Source organism: Hippopotamus amphibius, chromosome 8 (genome assembly GCF_030028045.1).
Source record: "Hippopotamus amphibius kiboko isolate mHipAmp2 chromosome 8, mHipAmp2.hap2, whole genome shotgun sequence".
NCBI classification, from domain to species: domain Eukaryota; kingdom Metazoa; phylum Chordata; class Mammalia; order Artiodactyla; family Hippopotamidae; genus Hippopotamus; species Hippopotamus amphibius.
This window is the reverse complement of record NC_080193.1, coordinates 131,451,174-131,469,925: the sequence shown is the minus strand read 5'-3', so window position 1 is coordinate 131,469,925 and position 18,752 is coordinate 131,451,174. Positions and strand designations below refer to the sequence as shown.

Sequence of the window (18,752 nt, the reverse complement as noted above, 5' to 3'; positions counted from 1 at the left end):
TACATATAGTTGTATCTTCCTATCATGTAAAGGAATTGGGTGATTTTTTTTTCCAGAAAAACCATTCCATCAAATTAGTAATCCCTAATAAGTGTGTGATATAAAAACACGGTACCAGCATCGGTAAAGTGTTCTCTTCCGTATTTCAATCAGTATCATCACCATCCACCTCCGCATCCCAGTCAGGCTCCTCCCTTTCTCTCAACCCCCCCCCCCCCACCCCATCAACAGCAGTCTCAGCCATTCCACCTCCACCCTGCCCGCGCCGCACCTCAAGTCCGCTCACTATCACCCCCACCTCTCTGCCCCACCCTCTAGCCCAGAGGCCCTTTGAAGGCACAGACCACACTCAGCTGCCTGTGCATCTCCAGGTCTGGGAGGTGACGTGGGGGCCACACACCCGGGGCAGCCCAGCGGAGCAGAGGAGCGGGCCCTCCCCAACAGCGCGCCGTGGGGTCCGGGGTTGGGGGGGGGGGGGGAGAACGCTCGCCAGGGAGGCTGCGGGTGGGGGGGATGTGCAGCTCTGAGGGGTCATCCCACAGGCATGCGGGGGGCTGCGGGGAGCGCTGCTGCTCCCCGCACGCACGACCCCTGCGCGGCTCAGCCCTCCCCCTCCCCCTCCCGTCCTCCGGGTGCCGCCCGCGCAACCGCCACGGTCCGGACCCGAGCCCTAGTGTCACACAGAACCGGCTCTGACACCTCATGGCCGCATGACCTGAGGCAAGTTACTGAGCATCTAGCCTGTGAAGTGAGACTAATAATAGCACTGAATGGGGGCGGGCAGCGCGCGGAGGAGCCAGTGAAGTGAGGCTCCTAAACACAGGCCCCCCTCAGCAGTCAGTCGCCCACAGGAAGCTTCTCCTCCCCTTTTCCTCCCGGTGTCATCTGCATCCTCGGGAAACCCAACTCCCATCCACGTGGACGTGGCCCCATGTTGTCCTGAAGCCAAAAGCCCAGCGAGTCCTAAGGAGACTGAGCTCCTGTCAGCAGAGACGCTGACGCACGCGACCCAACGAAGCCCCGGCGGCGCCTGAGGAGACACAACTCTCGTCCGCGCTCAGAGCCCAGGCCTCGGGGACCGCGCAGGCGCTGCGGGTCGGAGACGCGGGCTCTGCGCCCCTGTGTGGTCAGTGCGGGAAGTGCAGGCTGCACCTCCCTCACAGGTGAATGGAGACAGCGCTGCCGCTCGCAGAACTGCTGAACGCGGTTACCTGGGGGAAATTCAAGCTGAAATGGAGACTATATCCCATAACTTCTCCAAAAAGAGTTAACAAACAATTAATTGGAAACCATTTGGTGTGAAATGAATGCAGATGCAAAGTTTACAACTTACACCAAATTCACTCAAAAATTATTCATAGACAAATTTTAAATGCAAAATGATTCAAAATTATAGGAGAAAACGTAGAAAGAAAAACACACGAGCTTGCGGTTGGTCTTGTAGATCATGAGCACTGAGTTTTGTTTGAGCACTGAGTTTTGTTTTGTTTTTTATACAGTCACACATCTTAATTTTTTTAAAGATTTTTTGATGTGGACCATTTTAAAGTCTTTATTGAATTTCTTACAGTATTTAAAAACTAGGGACCACTTCTCCAATTTGAGTGCCTTGTGCAGGGGTCATGCTCATCCTCTCTGCATCGTTCCAAATTTAGCCTATGGTTGCTGAAGCAAGAAACGTGAGCACTGAGTTTTAACACAGAACACTGAAAGGGCAGTCCACAAAGAAAAATAAATAATATTGTGAAGTTTATAAAATTAAAGATTTCTACTCTGTGAAAGACCTTATTCAGAAAATCAAAAGACAAGTGTCAACTATAAATTGGAACTTGCCATCTGCCTGTACAAGGATTAAATCACATTGTGCTGCTGTACCTGCTGACCTTCCACATCCCCTGAAGGCAATTCGGGGTGGAGATCAGGAATGAGACACTCTGTGCTTTGGAGGATGGGCGGAACAGGTCTTCAGATAGTTAGATGTTTTCAGGAGCTGATTTTATGAGCCCAACCCTTGCATCCCCTCACACCTAGAAAAGCACTAAATCCCTACATGGTGATGTCTGCTGCTCATGACTAGCAGAAACCCCATACAAAAAAATATATTTCATCACATGTACTCCTCCTTTACCAAGAATACATATATACTAATCTTCCCCTTGCCTCTTTGGAACAGTTACTCAGAGCTATCTGGGATGCTGTCTCCTGGGCTGCAGTCCTCGTTTTGTCCCAAATAAACTCAACTCACAACTCTCAGGCTGTGCATTTTAAGTCAACACAAGCCACAAAATGGGAGAAAAATATTTGCAAACACGTGTCTATTAATGGATTTGTCTCAAATATACAAAGACCTCTAACAGCAATAACCCCATTAAAATTATGTAGAGAACTAAACAGACACCTGGCCAAAAATATATAGATAGATAGTACACACAAATATGCTCAATATCATATACCATCGGTAATTACCAATTAATACAGCAGTGATATATCACTCTTTACCTATTAGAACTGTTACCTGAAAACTGGTGTCAACTATAAATTGGAACTTGCCATCTGCCTGTATAAGAATTAAATCACTTTGTGCTGCAGTAGCTGTTGACCTTCCACATCCCCTGAAGGGAATTCAGGGTGGAGATTGGAAATGAGACACTCTGTGCTTTGGAGGATGGGAGGAACAGGTCTTCAGATAGTTAGATGTTTTCAGGAGCTGATTTTATGAGCCCAACCCTTGCATCCCTTCAGATCTAGAAAAACACTAAATCCCTACATGGTGATGTCTGCTCCTCGTGACTAGCAGAAACCCCTTACAAAAAAAATGTATTACATCACATGTACTCCTCCTTTACCAAGAATACATGTATACTAATCTTCCCCTTGCCTCTTTGGAACAGTTTCTCAGGGGTATCTGGGATGCTGTCTCCTGGGCTTCAGTCCTCATTTTGCCCCAAATAAACTCAACTTGCAACTCTCATGTTGTGCAATTTTTTTAAGTTGACAGTGGGTTCCCCTCTTGGTGGGCACCAAGGCAGAAGACACAACTGAGCCAAAGATGGGGAGAAGGAAGGATTTACTACTTACAGCAAGTGAGGAGAACACTGGGGACCTTTCCCAAAGCAGTGTCTCTCTGAAAAGGAAAATTGGGGAAGTTTTAAACTGAGGATATATGCATATTCACGAAGGGGCTTGGCAGTCTGTAGAGTCCAAACTTCAGTTGCTTGAAGTCAGGAGGGTAAGAAAAGGTCAACATCATCCCTTAGGTTCCAGCAGACCTGGTGATTGAGGACTTCAGGCTAATCTTTACATTGAAAGAGAACTGGGGGTCCTCACAGCTGATACGTTATCTTTGCCATTGTTACTTCTTTTGCCTGATTAATAGTCATTTGTTTTTGCATTCTCTTTTTTTTTTTCCCTTAAGATATTAATTACTGAGACCTGTTCAAGGGCAAGCATTGTGACCAGGCTAAGATAACAAAATGGCTTGGGCCAAAAATCCCTTCTCTTCTGTCAAGAATGTCAGGACTGGTTTTCTTCCTCTGGGGACACCTTACCCCATCTGCTTAAAAGATCCCCCTTTGAGATATCTCACACCCCAGTCTTGAGGGGTATGATATTTTTTATATAATCTTACAATGTCAATTACTTAGCCATTAAGACAGATTGAACTGCTTATCCACACCACAAATTGGATGGCACTCAAAAACACTAAGTAAAAGTGTCGGACACAAATGTGTACATTTTGATTCATTTCATTTTCATGAACTTCAAGAACTGGCCAAACGGATGTATGCTTATACAGATCAAAACAGAGGCTACATATGGTGGGAGTAAGAAGGTTGATTACTCCCTAAGTTTATGAAATTCTTTAACCATAGCCCTTAGTTCACACTTTGACCGAGGTGTGAAAACAATCTAGGCCAGTTACTTTGCAGCTTTGGGTAGTTTTGTTGTAAATGATAGCTGTGTAATAGTCCCTCCAGAGTAGAAATGCAGTTCGGCCAGAGAACTCGTGAAACATGAGTCCTCAGGTGAAAATGGAAAGGGGGCGTCAGTAGGGTTCACGTCAGTCCCTTGTATTTTGTTTTAGGTACATCTTGTGTGTTTAATTTTACATTAGACTTTTGCAATGAGTCATTTAATGAAGCTATTGGGTTTCTTGGAGCCAAACCAATCAGCTTCCAGTATATCCAAGATCTCCATGCGCAGCAACTGGCCTTTACTTAATATCCACCCAAGGCCTCCCACTTGACCCAGTCGAGCTCAAATTGGACACAATTTGATCCTGGACCCAGTTCCATCTCCACTGGTAACACCAATAATTGCCATGGAACTGTGGATGGAGGGTGAGGAGTGACCAGCAGACCTCAGAGAAAGGGGGCTGCAGGCTGATTCCACATGAATGGAGCACTGCAGCTGCCACCCACAATTCCTATGATGGAATTCAGGGAAGGATTCCAAACAAACAGGGAAATGCAGACAAAACAGTCACCAGTGCCCAGCAGAGAATCCAGGGACAGTGCTTAGGGCTAGGGTTTTTCCCTGGGGAACTGTGGTCTAAAGCCAATTGGATTAGGCGTTCAAACACGAAAAAAGCAGAACTCAATCAGGAATATACCAAGGGCTCTCAAAATTGCAAGAAAGACAGTCAACTCCAAACGAGGTTTGTAGGGCAGGATGCCTGTGTTACTTCTTGTCGCTGAATGTGGTCAGAAAACCACTTTGGAGCTTGCCGCTGCCACCAACCTGTTAGAAAACAAAATTCAACTGAGTACATTTGAAGATGTCATTGGCTTCGTTAGGTGATGCATGAAGTGGACAGCCTCCCCATCTAGAAACTAAAAGTCTCCCAGGGGTTGTACAAAATGAAAAGAATTCATGGTGAGACAAAGAAGCGATTAGCAAGAGAAAAGAAAAGATTATTTTTAAGGGCGGACAACTTTTACAGGGGGGAGGGCAGGGCAGGTGTTTCATCATGCATGTTGTCTTTTCCTCCTCTAAGGGCTGGAGAGGACCTACATGGCAGTTCGCCTCACTGGTGCTGACCAGAATATTCCCTAGTTGGACTAAGTATACATTTCTGGTGAAGGTGGAAACTACACTTAGGTTAGGTTTTGAGTCTAGGTTTGGTATTGGGGCTTTAGCACTAAAGATGCAATATAAACCCTGTGATTTTTTTTTTCTTTTTGTTACCACTATCTACTTGCAAGCTGTATGAAGCACAATTATCGTTCAGTGATTGGAAGCTCACCCTTTGGTAATGCACATAGTGTAGCATTTAACCAGACTCATAAAAAAAAGTGTCTCATGCCAGTTACTTGCAAGCTGTGTCCAACACAGCACTGTTTCAATGACTAGAAATGATACTCATTTATGATGTGTGTACTGAAGTATTAAGAAAATTTAAATTACTTGTGTTAAGAAAACTTCTTAGAAGCCCTTTACAGTCTGCATTAGGCACAGTGTTCTCTCAGTGAAGTGTTTAATAAAACTTCTTTTTTTTATAAATTTATTTATTTATTTCATTGGCTGTGTTGGGTCTTTGTTGCTGTGCGCGGGCTTTCTTTTAGTTGCAGTGAGTGGGGGCTACTCTTCGTTGTGGTGCGCGGGCTTCTCATTGCCGTGGCTTCTCTTGTTGCGGAACATAGGTTCTAGGCGCGTGGGCTTCAGTAGTTGCAGCACATGGGCTCAATAGTTGATAGTTGTGGCTCATGGGCTCTAGAGCACAGGCTCAATAGTTGTGGAGCACGGGCTTAGTTGCTCCGCAGCATGTGGGATCTACCTGGAGCAGGGATTGAACCCATGTCCCCTGCATTTGTTACAAGCAAGTTGCAAGCTGAGTACAGCAGAGCGTGTTTTCAGCAAATGGAAGTGATAGTATTCTTTTTTTTAAATTTGTCCTGTTTTATTGAGATACAATTGACATACAACACTAAGATGAAAGTGTACAGTGTAGGGCTTCCTAGGTGACGCAGTGGTTAAGTATCCGCCTGCCAATGCAGGGGACATGGGTTCGATCCCTGCTCCAGGAAGATCCAACATGCCACGGAGCAACTAAGCCCGTGTGCCACAACTATTGAGCCCATGTGCTGCAACTACTGAAGCCCACATGCCTAGAGCCTGTGCTCCGCAGCAAGAGAAGCCTCAACAATGAGGAGACCACAGACCACAACAAAGAGTAGCCCCCACCCACCACAATTAAAGAAAGCCCATGCACAGCAAAAAAGATCCAACACAGCCAACAAAATTAATTAATTAATTTAAAAAATATAATAAAAATAAATAGTGATTAAAGTGTACAGTGTAATGACTTAACTTACAGATATTGTGAAATAATTACCATAATGTTTCATTAACATTCATCATCTCATATAGATAAGTATTGTTGTTGTTTTTTTGTTGTGGTTTTTTTTGTTTTGTTTTGTTTAAGCTCTTTATTGAAATATAATTGCTTTACACTTTTTAACCAGCTTTTGAGGTACACCCAAAGTGAATCAGCTGTATTTATACATATATCCCCATATCCCCTCCCTCCCATGACTCCCTCCCACCCTCCCTATCCTGGCGCTCTAAGGCATCACCCATCATCAAGTTGATCTCCCTTTGTTATACAGCAGCTTCCCACTGGCTATCTGTTTTACAGTTGGTAGTATATATATGTCTATGCTACTCTCTCACATCATCCCAACTTCCCCTTCACCCCCCGCCCCCCCAACCCCATGTCCTCCAGTCCATTCTCTGCATCTGCATCCTTATTCTTGCCCTGTCACTGGGTTCATCAGTACCATGTTTTTTTTTTTTTAGATTCCGTATATATGAGATAGCGTACAGTATTTATTTTTCTCTTTCCGGTTTAGTTCACTCTGTAGGACAAACTCTAGGTCTATCCAGCTCATGACATATAGCTCCATTTCATTCCTTTTTATGGCTGAGTAATATTCCATTGTATGTATGTGCCACATCTTCTTTATCCATTCATCTGCTGATGGGCATTTAGGTTGCTTCCATATCCTGCCTATTGTAAATAGTTGCAGTGAACATTGTGGAACATGTTTCTCTTTGGATTATAGTTTTCTCTGGGTATATGCCCAGGAGTGGGATTACTAGATCATATGGTAGTTCTATTTTTAGTTTTTTAAGGAATCTCCAAGCTGTTTTCCATAGTGGCTGTACCAACTTACATTCCCACCAACAGTGCAGGAGAGTTCCTTCTTCTCCACACCCTCTCCAACATTTATTGTTTCTAGATTGTTTGATGATGGCCATTCTGATCGGTGTGAGGTGATACCTCATTGTGGCCTTGACTTGCATTTCTCTAATGATGAGTGATGTTGAGCATCTTTTCATGTGTTTGTTGGCCATCTGCATGTCTTCTTTGGAGAAATGTCTATTTAAGTCTTCCCCCCATTTGTGGATTGGGTTATTTGCTTTTTTGGTATTAAGCTGCATGAGCTGCTTGTATATTTTGGAGATTAATCCTTTGTCCATTGCTTCGTTGGCAAGTATTTTCTCCCATTCTGAGGGTTGCCTCTTGTCTTGTTTATGGTTTCTTTTGCTGTGCAAAAGCCTTTAAGTTTCATTAGGTCCCATTTGTTTATTCTTGATTTTATGTCCATGATTCTAGGAGGTGGGTCCAAAAGGATGTTGCTTTGATGCATGTCATAGAGTGTTCTGCCTATGTTTTCCTCGAGGAGTTTTAGAGTGTCTGGCCTTCCATGTAGGTCTTGAATCCATGTTGAGTTTATTTTTGTGTATGGTGTTAGGAAGTGTTCTAATTTCATTCTTTGACATGTTGCTGTCCAATTTTCCCAGCACCACTTATTGAAGAGACTGTCTTTTTTCCATTGTATATTCTTGCCTCCTTTGTCAAAGATAAGGTGCCCATATGTGCTTGGGTTTATCTCTGAGTTCTCTATTCTGTTCCATTGATCTTCCTTTCTGTTTTTGTGCCAGTACCATACTGTCTTGATCACTGTGCCCTTGTAGTATAGTTTGAAGTCAGGAAGCCTAATTCCACCTACTCCGTCTTTCCTTCTCAAGATTGCTTTGGCTATTCAGGGTCTTTTGCATTTCCATACGAATTGTAGGATTTCTTCTTCCAGTTCTGTGAAAAATGCCATTGGTAATTTGATAGGGATTGCGTTGAATCTGTAGATTGTTTTGGGGAGTATAGTCATTTTCACAATGTTGATTCTTCCAATCCAAGAACATGGTATGTCTCTCCATCTGTTAGTGTCATCTTTGATTTCTTTCATCAGTGTCTTATAGTTTTCTGCATACAGGTCTTTTGCCTCCTTAGGCAGGTTTATTCCTAGGTATTTTATTGTTTCTGTTGCAGTGATAAATGGGAGTGTTTCCTTAATTTCTCTTTCTGCTTTTTCATTCTTAGTGTATAGGAATAGAAGAGATTTCTGTGCATTAATTTTGTATCCTGCTACTTTACTAAATTCATCAATTAGTGCTAGCAGTTTTCTGGTAGCATCTTTAGGGTTTTCTATGTATAATATCATGCCATCTGCAAAGAGTGACAGTTTTACTTCTTTTCCAATTTGGATTCTTTTGATTTCATTTTTTTCTCTGATTGCTGTGGCTAACACTTCCAAAACTATGTTGAATAATAATAGTGAGAGTGGGCACCCTTGTCTTGTTCCTGTTCTTAGAGGGAATGTTTTCAGTTTTTCACCATTTACAATTATGTTGGCTTTTGGTTTGTCATATATGGCTTTTATTATGTTGAGGTAATTTCCTTCTATGCCCATTTCCTGGAGAGTTTTTATCATAAATGGATGTTGAATTTTGTCAAAAGCTTTTTCTGCATCTTTTGAGATGATCATATGGTTTTTATCCTTCAGCTTGTTAATATGATGTATCATATTGATTGATTTGTGTATATTGAAGAATCCTTGCATTCCAGGGATAAACCCCACTTGATCATGGTGTATGATCTTTTTAATGTGCTGTTGGATTCTGTTAGCTAGTATTTTGTTGAGGATTTTCCATCTATATTCATCAGTGATACTGGTCTGTAATTTTCTTTTTATGTGACATCTTTGCCTGGTTTTGGTATCAGGGTGATGCAGGCCTCGTAAAATGAGTTTGGAAGTGTTCCTCCTTCTTCTATATTTTGGAAGAATTTGAGAAGGATAGGTGTTAGCTCTTCTCAAAATGTTTGATAGAATTCGCCTGTGAAGCCATCTGGCCCTGGGCTTTTGTTTGTTGGGAGATTTTGAATCACAGTCTCAATTTCCATACTTGTGATTGGTCTGGTCATATTTTCTATTTCTTCCTGGTTCAGTCTTGGAAGATTATACTTCTCTAACAATTTATCCATTTCTTCCAGGTTATCCAGTTTATTGGCATATGGTTGCTTATATCAGTCTCTCATGATCTTTTCATCTGTGGTGTCGGTTCTTACTTCTCCTTTTTCATTTCTAATTCTGTTGATTTGCATCTTCTCCCTTTTTTCCTAATGAGTCTGGCTAATGGTTTATCAATTTTGTTTATCTTTTCAAAGAAACAGCTTTTAGTTTCATTGATCTTTGCTATTGTTTCCTTCGTTTCTTTTTCATTTATTTCTGATCTGATCTTTATGATTTCCTTCCTTCTGCTCACTTTGGGGTTTTTTGTTCTTCCTTCTCTAATTATTTAAGGTTTAAGTTTAGGTTGTTTATTCGATAATTTTCTTGTTTCTTGAGGTCAGACTGTATTGCTATAAACTTCCCTCTTAGAACTGCTTTTGCTGCCTCCCATAGGTTTTGGGTTCTTGTGTTTTCATTGTCATTTGTTTCTAGATATTTTTTGACTTCCTCTGTGATTTCTTTAGTGATCTCTTGGTTATTTAATAGTGTATTGTTTAGCCTTCATGTGTTTGTATTTTTTACAGTTTTTTTCCTGTAATTGATATCTAGTCTCATGGCATTGTGGTCTGAGAAGATGCTTGATATGATTTCAATTTTCTTGAATTTACCAAGGCTTGATTTGTGACCCAAGATGTGATCTATCCTGAAAAATGTTCTGTGTGCACTTGAGAAGAAAGTGTATTCTGTAGTTTTTGGATGGATTGTCCTATAAATATCAATTAAGTCGAGATGGTCTAATGTGTCATTTAAAGCTTGTGTGTCCTTATTTATTTTCTATTTGGATGATCTGTCCATTGCTGTAAGTGGGGTGTTAAAGTCTCCTACTATTACTGTGTTACTGTCGATTTCTCCTTTTATGGCTGTTAGCATTTGCCTTATTATGTATTGAGGTGCTCCTATGTTGGGTGCACAGATATTTAAAATTGTTATATGTTCTTCCTGGATGGATCCCTTGATCATTAGGTAGTGTCCTTCCTTGTCTCTTGTAATAGTCTTTACTTTAAAGTCTAATTTGTCTGATATGAGTATTGCTACTCCAGCTTTCTTTTGACTTCCATTTGCATGGAATATCTTTTTCCATCCCTTTACTTTCTTTCTTTATTTTTAGAACTTTTATTGAGATACAGTTAACATACGATAAATTACATATATTTAGAGCATACAATTTGGTATCCCCACCCCTTTACTTTCAGTCTATATTTGTCCCTTGGTCTGAAATGGGTTTCTTGTAGGCAGCTTATAGAAGGGTTTTGTTTTTGAATACATTCAGCCAGTCTGTGTCTTTTGTTTGGAGCATTTAATCCACGTACATTTAAGGTGATTATTGACATGTGTGTTCCTATTACCATTTTCTTAATTGTTTGGGGTTTGTTTTTGTAGGTCTTTTCCTTCTTTTATGTTTCCTACTTAGAAAAGTTCCTTTAGCAATTGTTGTAAGGCTGGTTTGGTGGTGCTGAATTCTCTTAACTTTTGCTTGTCTGTGAAGCTTTTGATTTCTCTGTCAAATCTGAATGAGATTCTTGCTGGGTAGAGTATTCTTGGCTGTAAGTTTTTCTCTTTCAGGACTTTCAGTATATCCTGCCATTTCCTTCTGGCCTGCAGAGTTTCTTCAGAAAGATCAGCTGTTATCCTTATGGGTTTTCCCTCATATGTTATTTGTTGCTTTTCTCTTGCTGCTTTTGATAATTTTTCTTTGTGTTTAATTTTCATCAGTTTGATTAATATGTGCCTCGGTGTATTTCTCCTTCAGTTTATTCTGTATGGGATTCTCTGTGCTTCTTGGAATTGATTAATTATTTCCTTTCCCGTGTTGGGGAAGTTTTCCACTATAACCTCTTCAAATATTTTCTCAGACTTTTTCTTTTTTTCTTCTTACTCTTGGATGCCTATGATTTGAATGTTTGTGTGCTTAATGTTGTCATCAAGGTCTCTGAGGCTGTCTTCTATTCTTTTTTTTTTTATTTTTTATTTTTTTATTTTTTTGGGGGTACACCAGGTTCAATCATCTGTTTTTATACACATATCCCCGTATTCCCTCCCTTCCTTTACTCCCCCCCCTCGAGTCCCCCCCACCCTCCCTGCCCCAGTCCTCTAAGGCATCTTCCATCCTCGAGTTGGACTCCCTTTGTTATACAACAACTTCCCACTGACTATTTTACAGTTGGTAGTATATATATATGTCTGTGCTACTCTCTCGCTTCATCTCAGTTTCCCCTTCACCCCCCGCCCCCTCCCATACCTCGAGTTCTCCAGTCCATTCTCTGTATCTGCTTCCTTGTTCTTGTCACTGAGTTCATCAGTACCATTTTTAGATTCCGTATATGTGAGTTAGCATACAATATTTGTCCTTCTCTTTCTGACTTACTTCACTCTGTATGACAGATTGTAGTTCTATCCACCTCATTACATATAGCTCCATCTCATCCCTTTTTATAGCTGAGTAATATTCCATTGTATATATATGCCACATCTTCTGTATCCATTCATTTGTTGATGGGCATTTAGGTTGCTTCCATGTCCTGGCTATTGTAAATAGTGCTGCAATAAACATTATGGTACAAGTTTCTTTTGGGATTATGGTTTTCTTTGGGTATATGCCCAGGAGTGGGATTGCTGGATCATATGGTAGTTCTATTTGTAGTTTTTTAAGGAACCTCCAAATTGTTTTCCATAGTGGCTGTACCAACTTACATTCCCACCAACAGTGCAGGAGAGTTCCCTTTTCTCCACACCCTCTCCAACATTTGTGGTTTCCAGACTTTGTGATGATGGCCATTCTGATTGGTGTGAGGTGTCTTCCATTCTTTTTATTCTCTTTTCTCTTTCCTGCTCTGTGGCAGTTATTTCTCCCATTCTATCTTCCAACTCACTTACTTGTTCTTCTGCCTCCGTTATTCTGCTGTTTATACAATCTAGAGTATTTTTAATTTTGGTTATTTTGTTGTCCATTACTGTTTGTTTGCTCTTTAGTTCTTCTGAGTCATTAACCATTTCTTGTATTTTCTCTATTTTGTTTTTGAGATTTTTTTATCATCTTTACTACCATTACTCTGAATTCTTTTTCAGGCAATTTTCCTATTTCCTCTTCATTTATTTGGTCTTGTGGGGTTTTTTCCTGCTCCTTTGCCTGCTTGGTGTTTCTTTGTTTTCTCATTTTGACTAATTTGTAGGATTTGCTGTCTCCTTTCCCTATGCTGCCTAGGAGTAATTCCTCTTGTTTCTGCCCTCTGCCCCTTGTGGTAGGGTTTGTCCAGTGTCTTGAGTAGGCTTCCTGGTAGGGTGTCTGGTGTCTGCTTTCCAGTGTGTGGCTGTGTGTCTTTTCTCTCTGATGAGTAGGGCCATGTCAGGTGGTGTGTTTTAGGGTATCTGTGAGGTTAATATGGCTTTAGGTAGTCTGTGTGCTGATGGGTGGGTTTGTGTTTCTGTCTTATTTGTAGTTTGGTGTGAGGTGTCCAGCACTGGCAGTTGCAAACATTTGGACGAAGCTGGGTCTTAGACTCTGATACAGGGCTCTGCAAGAGTTCTCTGCAGTTAATCTTCCCTGTGTCTGAGGACTCCCTAGTAGTCTAGCATCCTGGATTCAGTGCTCCCTCCCCAGAGCCTCCTACTTGACTTATGATTCAGTAGTCCAGACTTCAGAGGTTGCTTGTCCCGGCAATAAAGGGGTTTAAAGAAGACTGTCCAAACCCCAGACTAATGGCAGAGTGTTGAGTCAAACAAATACCAGTTATGTCGGAATCTTTGCAGTCCTTTCTGGTGTCCGAGGTCATCTGCTGGTGTTCAGCTTGTTCTCCATGGGAATTATTGCCTCTTTTGATGTATTCCTGTTGCATCTGTGGAGAGGGATGCATTCCACATCCTTCTACTTCGTTGCCATTTTTCGTCCTCCCGATAGTATTTTATAATGTATATTGTGAAGTGTTTAACAAGACTAGTAAGGAAATGTTTCTTACCAACTCCTGGCAGATGGCACTAAACACAGAATTCTTCCAGTGCAGGGAGGTGATACTGCTTCTGTCATGCATGGAGTGATGTGCTTCACAAGACTTGTAATAAGGCATTCCTTTAAGACCTCTAGCAAGGTGCATTTACAGCAGGGTTCTGTGAGTGAGTGGAAATGATAACCATCCTGTAGGGTAGGTCATTGATACCCATTCTGTGAGCATGTACTGATGTGTTTAACAAGATATTGAAGACATTTCTTATAAGCTACTTGCAAGCTGTGTTCAGCCCAGTGTTCTTTCTGTGCAATGAATTGACCCTCACTGTGGAATGCATTTATTGTAGTATATAAGCAAACCTGCAATAAAGATTCTTCTGACAAGTACTTATAGATTGTGTTTAGCACAGCATTGTTTCAGTGAATGGAAATTGTGGGAAGACTTTCTGGAACCTTTCTGAAACCTTGAAAATGTTGAAGTATGGGGGCCGAGCAATGGGATTCATAATGTCCTGCTTGAGCAGTGGAGGAGCTGAGGGTGTGGGGCATGGAGACTAATATCACCCTGTTTGGTCCTGAGGGATGGCTGGTTAGCCAAAGACGGGTAAGATTCCTCAGAGGAGGAACAACCTAAGACAGGCACAGCCGCAGAGGGGCCAACAGGGGTGGTGCATAGAACCTTCCTTATATCACCGTGTTTGGCCCTGGAGGATGACTGGTTAGCCAGAGACGGGTAAGATTCCTCAAGGGAGGAACAACCTAAGACAGGCACAGTCGCAGAGGGGCCAACACGGGTGGGGCACAGACCCCTAATATCTGAGAGAGGTCTCCTGCCCCCAGGGCTGTTTTGCTCTCCACCCCCAGCTCAAATCCACACCTGCTCAACTAGGACCCAGGAAGCAAACAAAGATAATTGCCTCAGTCATGTGAGGCTTTTGATTGTTTATGAGTGTAACCTGAGAATGTAAGCCCACGAACTCAATAAAAGCAGCCTGGGATGAGTCAGCGGGGCTCTTGATCCAAGAGGTCTTGAGCCCCCCGGTCCCACTTTTCTCTTCAGTCTGTGTCTGTGTCTTCTTCAAGCTTGCGGCACCCGTCACTCACCTCGAGTCGCGGAGCTGGTCTCGGCAGGAAATGACACTCATCTACAAGACATGTACTGAACATGTGATTCACTGAACTTGTGTTAAGGAAATTTCTTACAGGCCAGTTACAGACTGGATTCAGCAGAGTGTTCTCTCAGTGAATGCATGAGATATACTTTTCTGTTGTTCATGCAGTCAAGTGCTTAATAAAACTTCATTAGAGAAGTTTCCTATAAGCAAGTTGTAAACTACATACAACAGAGGGTGCTTTAAGTCAGTGGAAAGGATACTACTCAGTGTCCTTGCAGTAAAGTATTTAACAAGCCTTGTAATAAAATGTCTCTAACCAACTCCTTGTGAATGCATTGACTACAGAGTTCTTCCAGAGAATGAGAATGGTACATCTTCCAAAGTGCATGTAGTGATGGGCTTACCAAGGATTCTAATAAGATGTTTCTTTTAAGTCTATCTGCAAGGTGCATTCACAACAGAGCCCTCTCAATGAGTGGCAGTAATATCCATCCTGTATGGGAGGGAGTGAAAACCCATTCTGTGAGCATGTACTGATGTGTTTAAAAGGCATTGAAGACATTCCTCACACTTACCAGCTCCATTCAGCTCACTGTTCCTTCTCTGAAAGGAACTGATACCCACTTTGTAGTTCATTTACTGTGTTGTATAAGCAGAACTATGATAAAGATTTTCTCACAAGTACTTGCAGGTTGTGGTCAGTACAACCTTGTTTCAGTGAATGAAAATGATACTAATTCTGTGATATGTGCACTGAAATGTTCACAAAAGTTCTGTTAAGGAATCTTCTTAAATGTCAGTTACAGTGAGATTGGGGTTGACATATATATGCTAATACATATAAAATAGATTAATAAAAAATTTTATTTTTGAATGAATAAATAAATTTATCAGAGTGACACCAAAAAAATAAAATAAAATCAGTTACAAACTGCGTTCATGTTCTCTCAGTGAAGGGAAGAGATACACGATCTACTGTTCACAGTCTCAAGTATTTAATAAGACTTCAGTAAAGAAGCTTCTTACAAGTAAGTTGCAAGCTGTGTACAGCAGGGGGTGCTTTCAGTCCATGAAAGTGATACTTACTCTGTGATACCTTGAGTGAATTGTATAACAAGATTCACAATCATGTGTTTCTTAAAGTCTGCTTAGAAGGCAGGGACCCAGTTAAACCGGGTTGGAGACAATGGTGCCATGAACTAAGGTAGTGACAGCAGAGATGACAAAGAGTTGAAGGAATCAAGAGATACTAGGATGTGTAGGGATAGGATCTGGCTGTCAGAATCACATGAAGTGTGGTGGAGAGGAAGGGAATCGAGATGGACAATATAGGAGAATCGGGTATTTTGTACACGGGGGATAAATGAAGGGTAATTAAATCAGTGAGTGGTCTATTGAGAATGTTACTTGAGATTTCAATAGAGTTACACATACAGGTGAAAAGCTAGGAGAGCTAGCTGGTCTGCAGATAAGGACTTGGCAGTTTGTTTCAATGTTGACAGCTCCTTCAATCTGCAGGAATCAGTGTATGTTATAAATTGATAATAGTGACATTTGGAGAGTTTCCTGCTTATTTTCTTTAACAGAGAAATGACTGCTGGGGGAATTAAATTATGACCTAAATTAGGCAAAACCAGTTGGAGATTTTATCAAATCCTGAGAAGAACAGAGACCAGCAATAAAGATTATGCCTTCAGATAGATTTTATTTATATATGTATTTTCCTATTTTCTGATTAATCAAGCTGTGATCTCCTTCATATAGCGTCCAATGTTGCAATCTGGATTAAAAAGTAATTCAAAAGCTGTGAATAAACATCAGCATTTTTCTTTTTTTACTTATGATACTATTTTACAATTAATGGCTTTTGAAAATGCAAATATAGATTGTAAGAAGGCCATTGGACTTATGAAAGAACAGAGAACATTAAATAATTATATTAGAGTGTGTCAGGGAGTGGGAACTGAGAGCTTTAAAGCAACAATAATGGCACAAGCTATGGCTGGACTGAAAATAAGTACCAAATTTTCAGGGAAATGCTTTAACTGTGGTAAACAAGAACATACAAAGAAACAATGTAGAAAGAAAGTGGATAGAAGGGCTGTTAATTTTCAAGATAATGTAACCAAAGGACAAAAACAGCCTGGACTTTGTCCAAGATGTGGAAAAGGATTTCACTGGTCAAGCCAGTGTAAATCTAACTTCCATAAGGATGGAACCCCATTGTCGGGAAACTATCAACAGGGCTCACTCCTAGCCCCACAACCAAAGGGAACCTATCAAATCCAGAAACAGGAAGAAGTGGCCCAATACTCCACAGTGCCATGGAATTATCACCAGCCACAGCAGGCAGTGCAGCCTTAGACCTTCCTTGTGCAGAATCTAGTATTATACTGCCTGGAGAAACTCCAACATTGGTCAGAACAGGAATTACTGGACCTTTGCCAAAAGAAACCTTTGGCTTAATACTAGGAAGGTCTGGTTTAACATCAAAAGGAATTAGAATTCATACTGGAGTGATTGATAATGATTATACTGGAGAAATTAAGGTGATGATATCAACTTCGGTTCCATGGAAAGCCCATCCAGGTGATAGAATAGCACAGTTGCTTATTCTGCCATATTATAAGACTGGCAATAGTACAAAAGTAAGGGGAATGAAAGGCTTTGGAAGCACAGGAGAGGCCGGAGTTTTCCTCTCTGAAAAAATTTTAGAAACATGTCTGACGTAACTATAAATGGAAAAGCTTTTAGAGGATTAATAGATACAGGTGCTGATGTTTCAGTTATAAGCAGTGATCATTGGCCTTCTCGCTGGCCTACTTGTCCTGCAGACATTACAGCAGTAGGTTTAGGTAGAGCTCATTGCTTGCAGCAAAGTGCTAAAATATTGCCTTGTATTGGCCCAGATGGGCAGCCAGCCCACTTACAACCCTGTATAGCAGACCTTCCCATTAATTTATGGGGAAGGGATTTATTGCAATAATGGAAAGCTGAAATCCCCATTCCAATGTTAGATACTTATAATATGCAAAGTCAAGAAATGCTAGTAGAGAGAGAAAAAGATGGCGGCGAAGTAGAGAGACGTGGAGTGCATCCCTCTCCACAGATGCATTGGGAATGCACGGAAGGACACAGTCATTCCCACAGAGAACCAGCTGAACACCAGCAGACGGCCTCGGACACCGGAAAGGGCTGCGGAGAACCTGACATAGCCGGTAGGGAGGCATCTACGAGGGCTCAAAGAGGGTGAAGCGGCGGAGCTGTGGCAGACGGGAGGGAGTGAGAAACATACGGAGGGTCCGCAGCGCAGCTCAGCGTTCCCGGACCGAGACATCGATCCGCGGCTGAACGGAGGGTCCAGGAGCGGGAGCGTGGGAACCGGAGAGCTGGTTCAGGGGGAGAAACATTGTTGCCGGTAGGGTGACGGACCGAGAGGACAGGAGGGAGGAGGTCCGCGGAGAGGAGTGCCGATCCCTGAGAGCTGCCCGGCCATGATGGCGGCTGGAGGCTGCAGGCTCCCGGGCGGGGGGGAGGAGCCGCACGCATAGCCTCTCTCTCTCTTTCTGCGCCTCTGCAACAGGCAGCGGAGAGACGCCCTGCGGGGCCACATAAGCCGCTCAGGGATAACAAGCACCCTCAGGCGCTCGGGCGGGGCTAGATTAAAACTCCTTGCAACGCCAGCAGCAGGGAGGCTGCCGAGAGAAAAAAAAAAAAAAAAAAAACCAGCATCAAAAAGAAAAAACCCCGAGAGAGGCCCAACTCTAAGACTTTCTGTGTACGCCTGAGCCACCAGCGCCCTCTGCAACAGGCACCTCCAAGCCTGACTGAAGCAACAGTGCGCCACTGCTCACTCCCTCCCAGGAGAAGGAGCCACTATTGCACCCTCTCCCTCCCCACACACCGAGGCTTACAGACGAACAATAAAGGAAACTCTGCTGGTCACAGAATAACGCAAAAAAAAAAAAAACCCAAGGCAAGGAAAAGGACACTTACAGCTGAGACGCTAAGGAAACAGAAATAGTAGTATCAATACCTATTGAACTGGTCCATTCAGAGATCAGTTCTGGATTTTTTTTTTTTTTTTCCTTTCTCTTTTTTTTTTTTTTTGATTTATTAAATACGATCTTAGCCCTAAGGGATCTACAAGTTTTACAACATAATTTTATAAGGATATTTTTTACTCTTTTTTTTTTTTTTTTTTTTTCTTTTTTTTGCCTTTTAAAATACTTCTATATCTAGCTAAGTTTTTGGTAGTACGGACAAAATATCTTTCATACTTTCCTTTCATCCCTTTCTTTTATACACTTCTATTCCTTTCTTTTTCTTTGCATATTTCCAACC

At 41.9% G+C, this 18,752-nt stretch overlaps 1 pseudogene; it reads right to left on the bottom strand.

The window, feature by feature from the left end:
• Positions 1-1,576: 1,576 nt before the first annotated feature.
• On the bottom strand, positions 1,577-1,676 carry LOC130859696 (U6 spliceosomal RNA; annotated as a pseudogene).
• Positions 1,677-18,752: the final 17,076 nt, after the last annotated feature.